The sequence below is a fragment of the Momordica charantia genome, assembly GCF_013281855.1.
Source record: "Momordica charantia cultivar OHB3-1 chromosome 7 unlocalized genomic scaffold, Mcharantia_2.0 BLBB01000007.1, whole genome shotgun sequence".
Classification (NCBI taxonomy): Eukaryota; Viridiplantae; Streptophyta; class Magnoliopsida; order Cucurbitales; family Cucurbitaceae; genus Momordica; species Momordica charantia.
This window is the reverse complement of record NW_028275165.1, coordinates 6872702-6887597: the sequence shown is the minus strand read 5'-3', so window position 1 is coordinate 6887597 and position 14896 is coordinate 6872702. Positions and strand designations below refer to the sequence as shown.

The following is a 14896-nucleotide window of genomic DNA, read 5'->3' as shown; positions in this document are numbered from 1 at the left end:
TTTTCGAATGTCTCAAATAAGAGGTGACCCCACTGTTTATAGTGTTTTGGTGGGTCTTGTATGGGCCATGGACTTGGGCCCAATCTCCTTATAATTTGGTTCAATTGGTTGATTTAATCGGACAACCAAGAGACACGTGGCATAATTTGATTCGTCGATTTTAAAATTAATCTAGGACACATGTAATTTATCATTGGTCTAAATGTAATTTTAATTTTGTGACGTGACATTTAGTAATTAGCCGAAATTTCTCCTTCAACAAACACCAAGCTTTTTTAAAAAAAAAATTTGGCCTAGATTTTGAAGATATTTATAAAAATTATATAACAAAATGAACACATAGGTAAAATTAATGATTTTTAAGCTTAATTTTTTGAAACAGAAAAACGAAAACAAAATAGTTATTTAAATGGAGCCCAGTAATTATTTCTGTTTTTCATCTTTCATTTTTAGAAGCGTTCCCAAATTGTGAAGATTTTTTTAAAACAACAAAATCAACTTTTTTATTTCTAGTTTTTTAAAACATAGATATAAAGTATTGTTGGATTGTTTTTTACTAATAAAATGCAAAATAAATATAAAAAAATATAACATAAATTTTTTTGAATATTTAATTTGAAAAATTAAGTTTCATATAAAATGTATAGAAAATAAAAAATAAGAAATAGTCAAACATGTTCCTATTTTCTTTTTTCACTAAAAAATAATGAATAAGAAACAAAAAATAGTTACAAAAGTAATTATGTTTTTTTTAATTGAAAAAGAGTAAACCAGAAATGAGAAACAAGAAACAATACGTGGTCGTAAATTTTCAAGTTTGTGTTTCCTTAATATTAAAAAGTATCTAATAGGTATCTACACTTTCAATTTTGTGTGTAATATGTCCTTGAACTATCAATTGTGTCTAACAAGTCATTGACTTATTCAATATTTTCTAAAATTCATGAATATGTTATATACAAAATTTAAAATCGAGGGTCTTAGACACAAAATTCAATTTAATCCCTAATAGATCCATTATTTAAAAAAAAAATTCAAATAGATCTAGGATATATTAGACACAAAATTGAAAGTTTGGAGACCTATTAGACATTTTTCAAAGTTCAATGACTTACTAGATACAAAATTGAAAGTTCATAGACTAAACTTGTACTTTTCATGCCAAAGCGAACATAGCATAGCTCAATGGTTATTGGTATATGTCTCCAACCAAAAAGTTGTGAGTTTGATTCTCCATCCCTACATGTTGTACTAAAAAAAAACTTGTAGTTTTTGTTTCTTTTAACTCTTGTACTTTCAACTATTGTTCATTTTAGTTTATGTATTTTCAAACTTCTTTTTTGGTCTCTATATTTTCAAAGTGACTACTTTTGTCCCTTTTTTGGCGAGAAATTAACACAAATTCTATACAACATGGAAACCTTTTAAATACAAAGTTATTGCTATATTTCAATAAATTTATTCAATGTAATGATGTGTTAAGAATTATTGTAAAAAATGAAATAAACAAGAAAATGAAGGGACCAAAACAATCAATTTTTAAAATTACATAGCTCAAACAAACATTAGGAAAGTATAAGTACAAAAATGGAAGAAAGCAAAAAGTACAAGGACCCAAATAACTAGAAAATGAAAATGGAATGACACAAATAATATTTAAACCTTTTATATATTAAAAGAAGATGAATGCAAAAATTGCCCTAAATTATTGGAGTTGTTACAATTGCATCTATAACTTTCATTTAGAACCAGCTTGAAACTCAACTGATAAAGACACTTATTTTCGATGAAGATCGTGAATTTGAATTTCCACCCCTATATTTTGTACTAAACAAATATAACTTTCATTTTGCCACACTGTCATTATTGCTCTAGTGCATTGGAGTTCCTGTTCTGGTGATCCGATTGATATTGTTTTTGCTAAGCCTCTCTCGTCTCATAGGCATTTATGTTTGTGTGAGTCACTACAAGAATTTCCAGTTTTCGCGATCAAATTCGTCGCGAAAAGCCCCTTCTAGCGACGAATTAATATTCGTCGACAATACTATTTATGGCGACAAAATTTTCATCGCCATAAGTGACTTTTCACGATGTAGCAAATTGCGACGAAATTTATTTCGTCGTGAAAAGCGGGCCACCAACATTTTCAACAAAACTAAGACGTAGCGTTTAGGGGGAATTGGCGACGGAGTTTTAATATTTTGGCGACAAAATTGATTTTGTTGCCAAAGATTGCCTTAAAAAAATCCAGCCCTTCTTCTTACCCATTCTGCCTTGCGAAATTTCAGATCCCAATCCCCCTCCCCCCGCAGCGATTTGATGCGCCCTCACGAACCACAGCCCCTACGTCCGATTTGCTATGTCGTCGTCGCCCTCTCCATTTGGTAATTTCTCTATCTCTAATTTTGTCTTTCATTGTGCACACATGGTTGGACACCAGTTTCCTATTTGTAGAGTTTGCAAAACATTATGAAGGAAAAAGAACCATAGCATCTTAGTTGATATTTAGTTTGAAGTTTGTGAATTATTTTTGTTTTTCATTTTTAAATATGTGAAGTTTGAAGTTGAAGAAAAAAAGAGAAATTTTGAGGTTGAAGTTGAAATGAATGCAAGAAAAGATAAATGAATAAGGTAGAAAATGAAGGGCAGCGAGATTTTTAATTTATTAAATAATAATAATAATTTTTTAATATATTTTATCATTCTAATTATTTAAAATCCATTTAATAGTTAATAGATTTAAATATTAAATTAATTTTAGTAAAAAAGTATTGTTTATAATAAAAATTTTATTTTGTTGGAGTGAGGAGTAGGAGGTGGAGGGTTAGAATGGGAGGGTTAAACGGTGCGAGTTGTCAACTATCATCGAAAGAAATAGTTTTTAGAGAGGAGAGAGGGAGGGAGGGGTAAAAGATGAATTTTGAAAGAATTGAGAAAAAACAAACTAGGGAGGGAGAGGATGGGAGGAGGAATGTATAAGCTTGACCTTTGTAAATTGATAACTCAATTTTCATTGCTATTCTTGTCTATGCTTATAATAATTTTAAAGGGAAATAGTTTATTTTCATGATTTGGTGTTAGGTTGCAATTTATAAGCTTGGATTTGAGCTTACTGTGGTTAGTATCATACTAGTTCCTCCCAATGTTCGATGTAACTTGTGTTCAAGGTCTGTTGTGAATTAATTTGTAGTTAGTTTGATTGTGACCTCGTTATTTTGGTTATGAACGTACTGATGTTGCTTGTTTAATTTAATTTATTGCTTTGATAAGTATGAACTATTTTGGTTTGGAGCATGTTGATTTGATTGTGAACTCGTTAATAATTAGTTGTGAGCAGGCTAAAATGTTGTTTGTTTGATTTAATTGATTGGTTTTGTAAGTATGAACTATTTTGGTTGGGAGTTGTTCTAGTTTGATTGTGAACTCGTTAATTTGGTTGTGAGCGTGCTGATGTTGATTGTTTGATTTAAGTGATTGGTTTTGTAAGTATGTACTATTTTGGTCATGAGCATGTTGGTTTAATAGTTACCTAAGCAAATTTAATTTTCAAATTTTAGTTTAGACTCTAAAAAGTTTTTAGAGAGGAGATTTGAGTTGAGTTATCTCTTAGTTTAGTTCTGAGTGGCTTTATCTTAGGGATATTATACAAGATCTTGATAATACTTCAAAATCTCCTACTTTTGACTACATCATCCATCCTCAACAATGACCAGCCCTACCCTCATCTCACATTGAAATCAAATTTGATATATTTCCATTTTTAAGATATCCTTATGTTGATGATAGAATGAATCTATTTTTTGTTTGATTATTTTAGTATTCAACATTGCCTATTTATACTAAATTTGGGGTTGTTTGAACAGTATCATTGAGAATGAATAAGGATGAAATTAAGGTTAGAGATAGATCTCTCACCAAAGTATGTAGGAATAAAACAGTTCATAAAACTGACAAAACTTCACGTCAACAATACGGGAAAACAAGATGTCCATGTAGATATTGTATGAATGCAATGTAACATTCAATTGATGGATTAGACAGACATTTGTTTATAAATGAAATATCACATTCATATACTCAATGGATATACCATGGAGAAGAAAAATCCCTTCAAGTAGTTATACAAGACATGAAACTCCTTCGTATAATGAATTAAATAGAGAATCCAATATTGTGAATAATGAAGATGATGAGATATTTGGTATTCTCAATGATTTACAGTACCATGTTGTAGAAGTCGTAGACAAAATGTAGAAGGGGAACAATTATGTCTTGAGAAGCCCCTAAACGAACATGAAAGAGACACTTCTAACACTTTCGAACAGTTGTTCGATGAAGCATGTGATCAATTGTACCCAGGTTGTACACAATTTTCATCATTGAATTTTTTAGTAAAATTAATGCATATCAAGGTTATTGACAATTGGAGTAATAAATCATTTGATATGTTACTTGAGTTGTTAAAGGAAGTATTTCCGACCAGTGCATCTATACCTAGTACATCCTACGAGGCTAAGAGGAGACTGAGTGATTTAGGACTTTCGTGTGAGTCCATACATGCTTGCAAGTATGACTAAATATTATTTTGGAAAAAATATTCTGAATACCAAAATTGTCCAGTATCTGGTGAGTCTCATTACAAAAAAAATCAATGGGAAATATTCACAAGTCCCCAAAAAGCTTTACAACATTTTTCTTTGATACCAAGATTAAAATGATTTTTTCTATCAAAACATTTTGCTTCGAAAATAAGGTGGCATAAAGATAAACAAGTTGAGACAAATGGTGTATTATGACATCCAGATTACGCTTTGGGGTGGAAGTATTTAGATAGCACATTTTCTCAATTTGCTTTAGACCCACAAATGTTCATTAACACTTGCTTCAGATGGGTTTAATCCATTTGGGAATATGAAAAATTCGTGCAGCATATGCCCAATTGTAATTGTTCCATATAGTTTGCCTTATTAGAAGTGCATGAAAGAAACAAATTTGTTATTGTCATTGCTTATTCTTGGGCCAAGGTTTCCTGGAACAGAAATCGACGTTTACTTACAGCCATTGATTGAAGAGTTGATAGAGTTATGCCTTACTAGGTTCACACCTATAATCGTGCAAGTGATGAGTACTTTCAACTACACGTAGCTCTTTTATGACTATTAAAGATTTTCCTGCATACGATGACTTGTCTAGATGGAGTACCAAGGGATATCAAACATGTCCCATTTGTAAATAAGATACTTCATCTTTTCAGATAAGGAACAAAATTTGTTTCATGTGATATCAACGTTATTTTCTAGAAAATCATAGTTGGCATGGGAGTAGATTGCATGACGGAAAGTTAGAACAATGACCTTCATCGGTGGTAATGGATGGAGATGCGATTCTTCAACAAGTAAATACATTGAGTTTTCCTACGTTTGGTAAGACTCCAAACAAACTAAGAAAAGAATGCGAGATCTAAATTTGACAAAAAAGTATATTCTTTGAACTTCCCTATTGGTTGAAACTTACGTTAAGACATAAGTTAGATGTGATGCACATCGAAAATAACTTATGTGACAATCTAGTAGAAACTTTGTTAAGTATTAAGGGAAAAACAAAATACACGATCAATGCTCGTTTGGATTTAGAAGATTTAAAGATTCAGATAGACTTACAATTATAGAAAAAGGGGAATAACGTCGTAAAACCACATATGCTCTACGTATACAATGACTGCTGCTAAGAGGGTGAAGTTTTGCAAGTTTTTAAAATCATCTAAGTATTCAGATGGATTTGTGTCAAACATATCGAGATATGTGAGCATAGATGATGGAAAACTATGGGGGTTAAAAATTCACGACTGTCATGTTTTGTTACAACAACTCATTCCATTGCTTTTCAAGCTTACATACCAAAGTTTGTGGGTATGACTATAGTTGAGCTATATAACTTATTTCGTGATTTATGTGCAAAGATAATTTGCATTAGTGATTTGGTTCGACTGCAATAAGACATTATAGTCATACTTTGTACGTTGGATAGAATATTACCACCTGCATTATCTGATCTAATAGTTCACTTGTCATATGAAGCAAAAGTTGTGGGACCAATCCGTTACAGTTGGATGTATCCTATTGAGAGAAGTCTACGACGTTAAACTAATATGCACAAAAGAAGAACAGAGCTCGTCCCGAAGTTCAATAGCCAAATCATTTGTCATGAATGAATAGTTGACTTTATGCTCCTTGTATGTGATTGGAATTAAAATGAGATTCAACAGAGATGAACACAACGACGATACTATTGCACATTAATAAAAATTGTGGAGATTTTGAAAGTGTTCTGGCTAACTGCACAATCTTTGGGGCGAGTAATCCAACAACAGTCCAATAATAAAGCATAGATATGAGCAATGTGTATGAATTTATAAACGATGAATCAGGCGATGTGGATGCGTCAACTAATAATAAATATAGTTGATGTCGATGATGACTACGATAGTGAATACAAATTCCTCCAAGTATATCAATTTAAATATACGTTAGATAATTTACCCATTAAATTGATTTATGTTGAGTATTTATTTCATTAATATGTAATACTATTGGTGGTTTGTCTAAGTTTGTAGGAAAATGTCACGTCTAGACCAAATAGATTAGTTAGAACGAGTACACATATAGGGTGATCCTTTAACAGACCCGCCTATTCCTCATTTTTCCTCCAAGTACGTTAATTTAAATATGTGTAAAATAAATAAATTATTAATATTCAACTAACTAGTTTATTTTTTAACAACATTAAAATAGAATGGTAGTGCGAGGATACACCCGATTGACAAATCTAGAAACTCATGTCTGTAAAAGTGGTAAGGTAACTATCAAATGTGACAACATAGTAAATAAACAAACTTGCAACCTGGCCACCGCATTTTCTATCACGATCGGGCACATACACACGAACAAGTTAAACTGAAGACTAGAGTTTGGAGTGAGGTCGAAGAAAGTGACAAGAGGCTGGTTATAACCTATGTTAAAGTAAAACTCGTATTACTATATCTTTTATTATTTTGTATGATGTAACAGTAATAACACCACTTGATTTGATGTTTTTTTATAAGATCATTTCATGCATATTCGACGAATAAGTTGAAGTCATGGTGAACTTCATTCATCATGTGATGCAAACAACGTACAAGGAGTATAGGCCAAAATTGTACAAATACTACAGAAGTTATCTCACACCTGTGATTACTTGCAACAAACCACCTAAATGATTGTTGGCAATACCAAAAGATTAGAACATGCTATGCAATAGATGAGAGAAAGATGAGTGGGAGATACTTTACGAATATAACTTATACTTATTTTCTATGCTTAATATTCGATATTTTGACATAGTTTTCTTTTGTTGACAAAAATTTGAGACCAACAAACACAATAGGGTAAAGCTCCCATTCAATCATCGTACTGGTTCGAAAGCGTTTGCTATTATCGCCAAGGAGAAGGTGTAGTGCAATAATATTCGTTTTCTTTCGTATACCTCATTATTTAATATTATCAATAATTATATGTTTTCAAGTGCAGAAAGAGTAAGAACGAGGTGAACATTTTGATGAAATCGATTTGTTCAGGGAGACTAGATACTCTAATGTTAAAGATTGGGTCGAAGGTGCCGAGACAAGCTATGTAAGTTTACTACTCTTGTAATAATTAACTTCAAATTACGTTACATATTGCATGTGTGAACATTTTGTTGCTTTTTTTTAATATTTAAACATGATACGTCTCATATAAGAATCTATTGAAGAAGGTTGGCAACCAATGTCAGGCCCAGAAGTAATGGAAACAGTTCTTGGGTCTCGATCAGGCTACGTTAAAAATTCTGATTGGGGCCCAAAACCTAAATCTCATAAAAGTTCTAGGGATTAGCACATTGATAGGCTATTTAGAGACTATAATTACATAAAAGGATTGAATGTATAAAATTTACACTTTTGTCATGAAACAACCCCATTTAAGATGGTATCCATCACCCAATTTATTAATATATCCTTTTGTATCTACAGCTCAATGTTAATTAATTTTTAAAATCTAAAATTGGTTACATTTTAAATCACTTAAATTTTGCTTAATTAGACTTTCCAAAAATAAAAAATACCAAATCCCCAAAATTATCCTTTATTGAAAAAATTCGAAAACCTCATTCCTCCGACTTTTCTTCTTCCTCTGTCGTTTTGTTTTCATCCATTCCTTCATCTCCGGCCGCCGTCTGCATTCCTTCGTCTCCAGCCGCCATCTCTATTCTTCTTCGTCGTCGGAACAATCCGTCTAGCTTTTCCTTTGCTCCGGTTGCCTGTCCATTGTTTCCGTCCGTTCATCCCGAGGTTTCCTTTTTGTCGTCGGCCGCTCGTCGACCATTCAAGCCCTCCGTTTATCTCGACCATTATCTAATCACCAACCGGAAGGTTTGTAGGTTATTTGCTTTGTTTGTTAATTGTAGAGGGATATAGTCGTATATACTTTATAGCCAGATATAGGTTATATCTCAATATAAGTGTGTGTTATAATGACTATAGTTTATATCACCATTGTTAAGTGTATGTTGCTTAAGTTTATAATCGAATATTGTTTATATTTCTATATAAATGAAAAGATAGTCGGATATAGTTTATATCTATATATATATATATATATATATATATGTTATATGACTATAGTATTGAAATTTGGCAAAAAATTGTAATGAAATGAAAAAAATATTTTGTAATAAATTTCATTATTTAGCAGAATATATTAAGAAGTAAATTTGGGGATTATCAGAATAATTGAATATTTTGTAATAAATTTCATTCTTTAGTAGAATATATTAAGGAGTAAATTAGGGAATTATGAAAATGATTGATTTATGTGCCACAATAATTTAATGTTTACAAAATCAAATTTGGAATATTAATCTTTTGCATTTAAATAAAAGACTAATTATAATAAATATAAATGTCATAAATAAGGGCAAATTTGACATTTGGAAAAATTTTAAATCTAGAAATCTAAAACTGTAAAATTTATAAACATTGGACATATGTGAAAATAAGTTTCCAAAATAGCTCATCCAAGACATTATCTCAAAGTTCTACATCGAGTGTAGCTTCTTCGTCACAACGGGAATAAGAGTTGTCTGAAGAAATATTTAGTTTAAGAGAACAATTTGAGGATCGTCTCTCATAAAAAAATATAGGGTTAGAAAAGTTAAAGGAGCGTCTGGCCTAAAAAGACTTCGAGGTGACAGGTATACAATAATTCATAACTCATTCTGGTGGAGCCAGATCATCAAAATAGATATGACTAAGGGTGTTCACGGGTTGAGTTAGGTTGAGTTAGGTTGAGTTAGGGGTGTTTTTGGGACCAACCCGATTTTTCGGGTTGACCATATGTGTGAACCAACGAGTTCAAAATTGATGACCAACCCAACCCAAAAATTTCGGGTTGGGTTGCTGGAGGTTTTTTTTTATTTATTTAATTTTGTTTATAACCTGGACAGAAAAAAGTATAGAAAAATCAAAATATTAATTTAAGCACAATTTCAAATCTTAATTCAAACCAACATGGAAGTCCTAATTCAATACAAATATTAAAAGTTTACACGTTACAATAGTAGTCATCCAAAGTTTATCTAATGTCCAAACAAATAAAAAAAATTAAATTCTTAAATCTCTATTACAAGCAACAATTGACATCATGAGAAACAAGCTAAAAGATCTTGATCATTGACTCCATATGTTAGTATTGAAAATTCAAATACAATAACAACAATTAGTTTTGAAAAGATCAAGAATAAAGAGAATCATTTGTCATTAAAATAATATTTAATTATTTTACTTACCATCGAAATCATAAGGATCTAATGAGATTTATTTATGCATGGTGTTAGTAGAGGAGTGAAAACTCTCTGAAAAAAAGAAAAGAGATCAAAAGAGAGAAAGTATAAAATGTTAAGAATATATAGAAAATAATCAAGGACAATTCGACAATAAATAAGTTACATGTCTTAATGTTATCACGAGTCTCCAATTCTTTGAGTTGTAAAGGAAGATCTAAATAACACTGATTTGCCACGAATCCAATTTTGTGTGCATATCAAAGTCTCTACTGTTTCAGGAGTTAAAGAACTTCTAAAAGAATCAAGAATCCCCCCTGTACTAAATGTTGATTCAGAAGCAACCGTAGACACTGGAACTGCCAAAACATCTTGGGCAATTTTTAATAAAACTCGATATTTATAGCCATGAAGTTTCCACCAAGCTAAAACATCAAAAGTATCATTAAGTTCCTCACTAGGGTCACTTAAATATCGATCCACATCATTCTTCAATTTCAAAGAACTCTTCTATTCTCTTCTCTTCTTGTATCTTGATATTACAAGACTACTCGCTTGAACATTTCCATCCATTTCTATATCCATGGTATCACTTGATTGGGAAGACTCAGTACTACAACTTTCGGTATCAAGACTAAGAGTATTGTCATGTGATTTGTAGAAATCATGCATACGAACCAAAAAAGTCTTGATACTATCAAACATCTCTTTAGCTATAGCATCCTCATTGAATTTCGAAAAATAAAATCCTACATAATCCAATTTGTAATGAGGGTCAAGCACCACAACAATAAATATCAACTTACTTATTTTCTCAATTGAACCCCAATACTTGTCAAAGTATTTCTTCATACCTAAAGCCATTGAATATAAAATAGAACCTTCATTTAAGCTTCAAGTCAATAAAAGCTCTTGAATATCATGAAGTTCATGAAAGTAAGGATTAGAAGTCACAAATACAGAACTACTTATCTTTGTAGTGACTTCATAAAACACCTTAAAAAACTTTACAAACACATCCACATTTTTCCAATCATCAGAAGTTGGTGTCCCCAATTTTTTGTTTCCCTATTCATCTGCTTTGAAGTAATTAGAATAATTTAACTCCTCTTCCTCTAATATTTCAAAAGCTTTATAAAATTTCAAAGCATATTCAAGCATCAAATAAGTAGAATTCCATCAGGTTGCCACGTCTAAACAAACAAGAGCTTTACACTCGATTTTTTCCTTTTCTACACAATCTTTAAATCTTGACAATTTCTTGGGAGATGGTATAACATATCTTACTGCATTACGAACACTACAAATGAGTTATGCATATCTTTCAGGCCATCATTTACAATCAAGTTTATGATACGAGCACAACAGCTCATGTGTAATAATTCTCCATCTAAGATAATAGTTTTCCAACTTGTGAGTCTCTTCTTAATCTTAATATAAGAAATGACCACATCATTAGAACTTGCATTATCAACCGTGATAGTGGACATTTTATCAATCCTCCATTCCAATAAACAACCTTCAATAACCTTGCCAATAGTCTCTCCCTTATGCTTTTTAATTTGACAGAAGTTTAAAATTCTTTTTTGCAAGTTCCATTTTGAATCAATAAAGTGTGTCGTGAGTACCATGTAGTTAAAATTTTGCAGTGAAGTCCATGTGTCAGTTCTAAGACAAACTCTTTGAGAAGTTTTTACTAAAAGAGATTTTAATTGTTTTTTCTCTTCAAGATAGAGTCGATACACATCTCTAGCAACGGTTATTCTCGATGTAGGGTCAAACTTAGGACATGAAACACTGCAAAATAATATGAATCCCTTGTTCTCTACAAATCTGAATGGTAACTCATATAGAATTAGCATCTTAACACATGACGTTCTAGATGCTTGTTGACTAAAAAATGTAGACACAAAATTACTTCCAGTTTTTCCACCTTTAACAGGTTGGAAAGTGAAAGTAGTTTGTCATTTTTCTTCCTCCCTATATGGATACTTTTTACACTGATTTTTTAAGTGCTTCCATAAAGTGCTAGTTCCACAAGATGTAGTGTTACAAGCATAATCTTTATCACAATAATTACACTTGCATCTAGATCTTGTATCACTATCTACCATCTCCGTTTTTGTAAAATGATCCTACACCGAAGATTTACTGGGTCTCTTCTTAGATTTGGTAGGTAATGGCGATTTAAATCTAGTCTTAGAAATAATATAAATAATAGGGGAAGAGCTTTCATCATTACCTCCATTTGCACTACTACATTCCATCTACAAAAAGTAATTAAATAAAAATTACTACTCACATTGCGTTGTAGTTAGGGCTTACAACTCAATCAATAAAATACAACTTTATACATTAAATCACAAATTCACAGCCACAATACATAAATACCAATAACAAAATAATAATAATAATAATAATCAACTCAATCATACTTCATAAATATATTCTATTCATCATACTTCATAGTCTATGCATAAAAATGTAAGCTAGAAACAAAATTAACATTTATTAATTTTTACTTCATAGCTATGATTCAATTTGAAATAATTAACAATATGGTTAATAGCTACTGATTAACTCACCGGAGACAACCTCCTTCACCAGCGACGGATGAATCTATTACACGGACGAATCTGTTTTCAATATATATAATGAAATAGTTAAAAAAAATCATTCATAGAAATATAAAGCAAAAGAAAAAAAAAACAGAAACCTAACTCAGAATCAAAATCTAACTTTATAAAAAACAGAAACCCAACTAAAACGGGATCACAGTTAGAGGTATTCACGGGTTGGGTTGGGTCGGGTTGGGGGTATTTTTGGAACCAACCCGAATTTTCGGGTTGGAAATTTGTGGGAACCATCGGGTTGTAAAACGATGGCCAACCCAACCCAACCCAATAAATTCGGGTTGGGACGAGTTGGGTTGTCGGGTTCTTTTTTTTTTTAATTGATTAATTAATTTACTTTTGTTTTGTTTATAACATGGACCAAAAAAAATATAGAAAAATCAAAATCTTAATTTAAGCACAAATTAATATCCTAATTGAAACCAATGTAAGTCCTAATTAATACAAATTTTAAAATTTTACATTATCTAAAGTTTATCTAAAGTCCAAATCTAAATTGAAACCAACATGTAAGCCCTAATTCAACAATATTAAAAACTTACACCTTATTATAGAGAGAGAGATAGGGGAGATAAAGATGAAATTGAAAATGTTAGAAAAGAGAGATAATGAAATATTCAAAAGGGAGATGATTGAATTGAAACCTAAAATCAATGGTTTAGATTTAATGAAATGAATAAAAAAAAACTTATAATCTCGGGTCGGGTTTTCGGGTTGTCGGGTTCTTTGAACACCTCTAATCATAGTGATCGTATTTAGTCCCTAAATTTTAGTATTTTATCATGCAAATGTCCTTTAAACTTGTAACTATTTAGCCTCCATCCAACTTGCATTATTCCTTAAAAATAGTGGATTAAAATTTGAATAACTGCATATTATTATTAGAGTTAAAAAGACTACATAGTAAGTTCAACAAAAGTACCAAGGACCTGATGTTTCTTTTTGACCTTTCAAATTTTGATATGGTTGATTGACAAAGGTAAAGATGAGTGGAAATGACATTTACAACCTCAATATTCACCCAAGTAGAGAAAGGAATTCAGAGGAGCATCAAATACAAAGTCATTACCAAATGACTCATTTATACTTACAAAACAGTATAAGTTCTTCCAAGTATCCTCCAATCGCAAATAAAATAGTCAAACCTAACGTCAATTGACATGCCTACTTAATGTAAATACTAATATATTGGTTGACAATGACAGATTAATAATATATGAAACTTAATAAAATAATTTAACTCATGAAAGTAAACAAAAACTAAACTATGAATCAAAATCTAAAATCAAAACCCATAAACATAAATAAAACTAAGATTAGAATAAAGTAATGAGATCAGATATGAAACTTACCTACTTAAAAAATGGGGCGCCGACGGTCAGTAGACGGTGATGGTGCAGCGGGCATAAGGTTGGATGGAAAACAATGGAAGAGAGAGCTTGGTTGGGTGGACAATAATGAAGGCGAGAGTTTGGTTGGATAACAATGGAGGAGAGGAAGAGATTAGAGAAGAGATTCAAAATGAGTTAGGGGAGAAAGATGAGAAAACGCTAAATGATAAATGAATGGTTGAGATTAAATCTCAACGGACGGCTGAGATTGAACATAAAAAGTAAAGGTATTAATTAATAATTGTTATATATATATAAATTAAAAAAATAAAAAGTAGTATTTTGGGTCGGGTCGGGTCAACCCGACTTTTTTAAGAGCCAACTCGAGACCTGACCCGACTCGATCGGGTTGGAAATTTTCCAACCCAACCCAATCCAAGGTTTAATCCAACCCGACCCATGGGTTGGATTAGGTTCGTTGGGTTCGTCAGGTTTTTTCAACACCCCTAGGTATGACCATATAGAGTCTTTACATAACCTTTCTTAGTGTTAAAGGAAGATAAATGTGGCTATCCTGCAGTTAAGGTAGTCAGTTATGATAATAATTTATGCATATTTATTATTTTTCCATGGATATAATAGTGACTCATTTCATTATCTTGCAGTTATGATAGCCATTTAGGACGTGAGTAAAAAATGTTTTCGCATATATGTTGATGTTCAGGAGGGGAGGGGCTTTGAAGTTGATTGGTGAGTGTGAGATGTGAATTGAATTTGAGTACTTACGAGTAAGTTTTTGCTTTTGAGTGCTTACTTTGGTAAATTTATGCCATGTGGAGTGAGTTAGACATTTTTCTTTGGCTTTCAATGTAGTTTTTGAGCATTTAGAGTTAATCGTACAAATTAGATTATGTTGGACATGAATTGTTTTAACTATATTTGTCGAATATGGATTACGCTAAATTTTTTTTTTTTTGTGGAATATGAGTTGAGTTAACTTTTTTGGTGGAATATGGAAAGTTAACTCTTTTTAGCTAATGTTATTTTTAAGCTAAGTATATAATTCTTTGTGAC

The 14896-nt window shown here is 31.4% G+C and overlaps 1 long non-coding RNA gene across 1 annotated transcript; it reads left to right on the top strand.

The window, feature by feature from the left end:
• Positions 1-2967: 2967 nt before the first annotated feature.
• Positions 2968-14574, top strand: LOC148210229 (uncharacterized). The gene is made up of 3 exons (XR_015792286.1): positions 2968-7489; positions 7569-7670; positions 14488-14574. It is a non-coding gene; the product is annotated as an uncharacterized LOC148210229 (long non-coding RNA).
• The last annotated feature ends 322 nt before the right edge of the window (positions 14575-14896 follow it).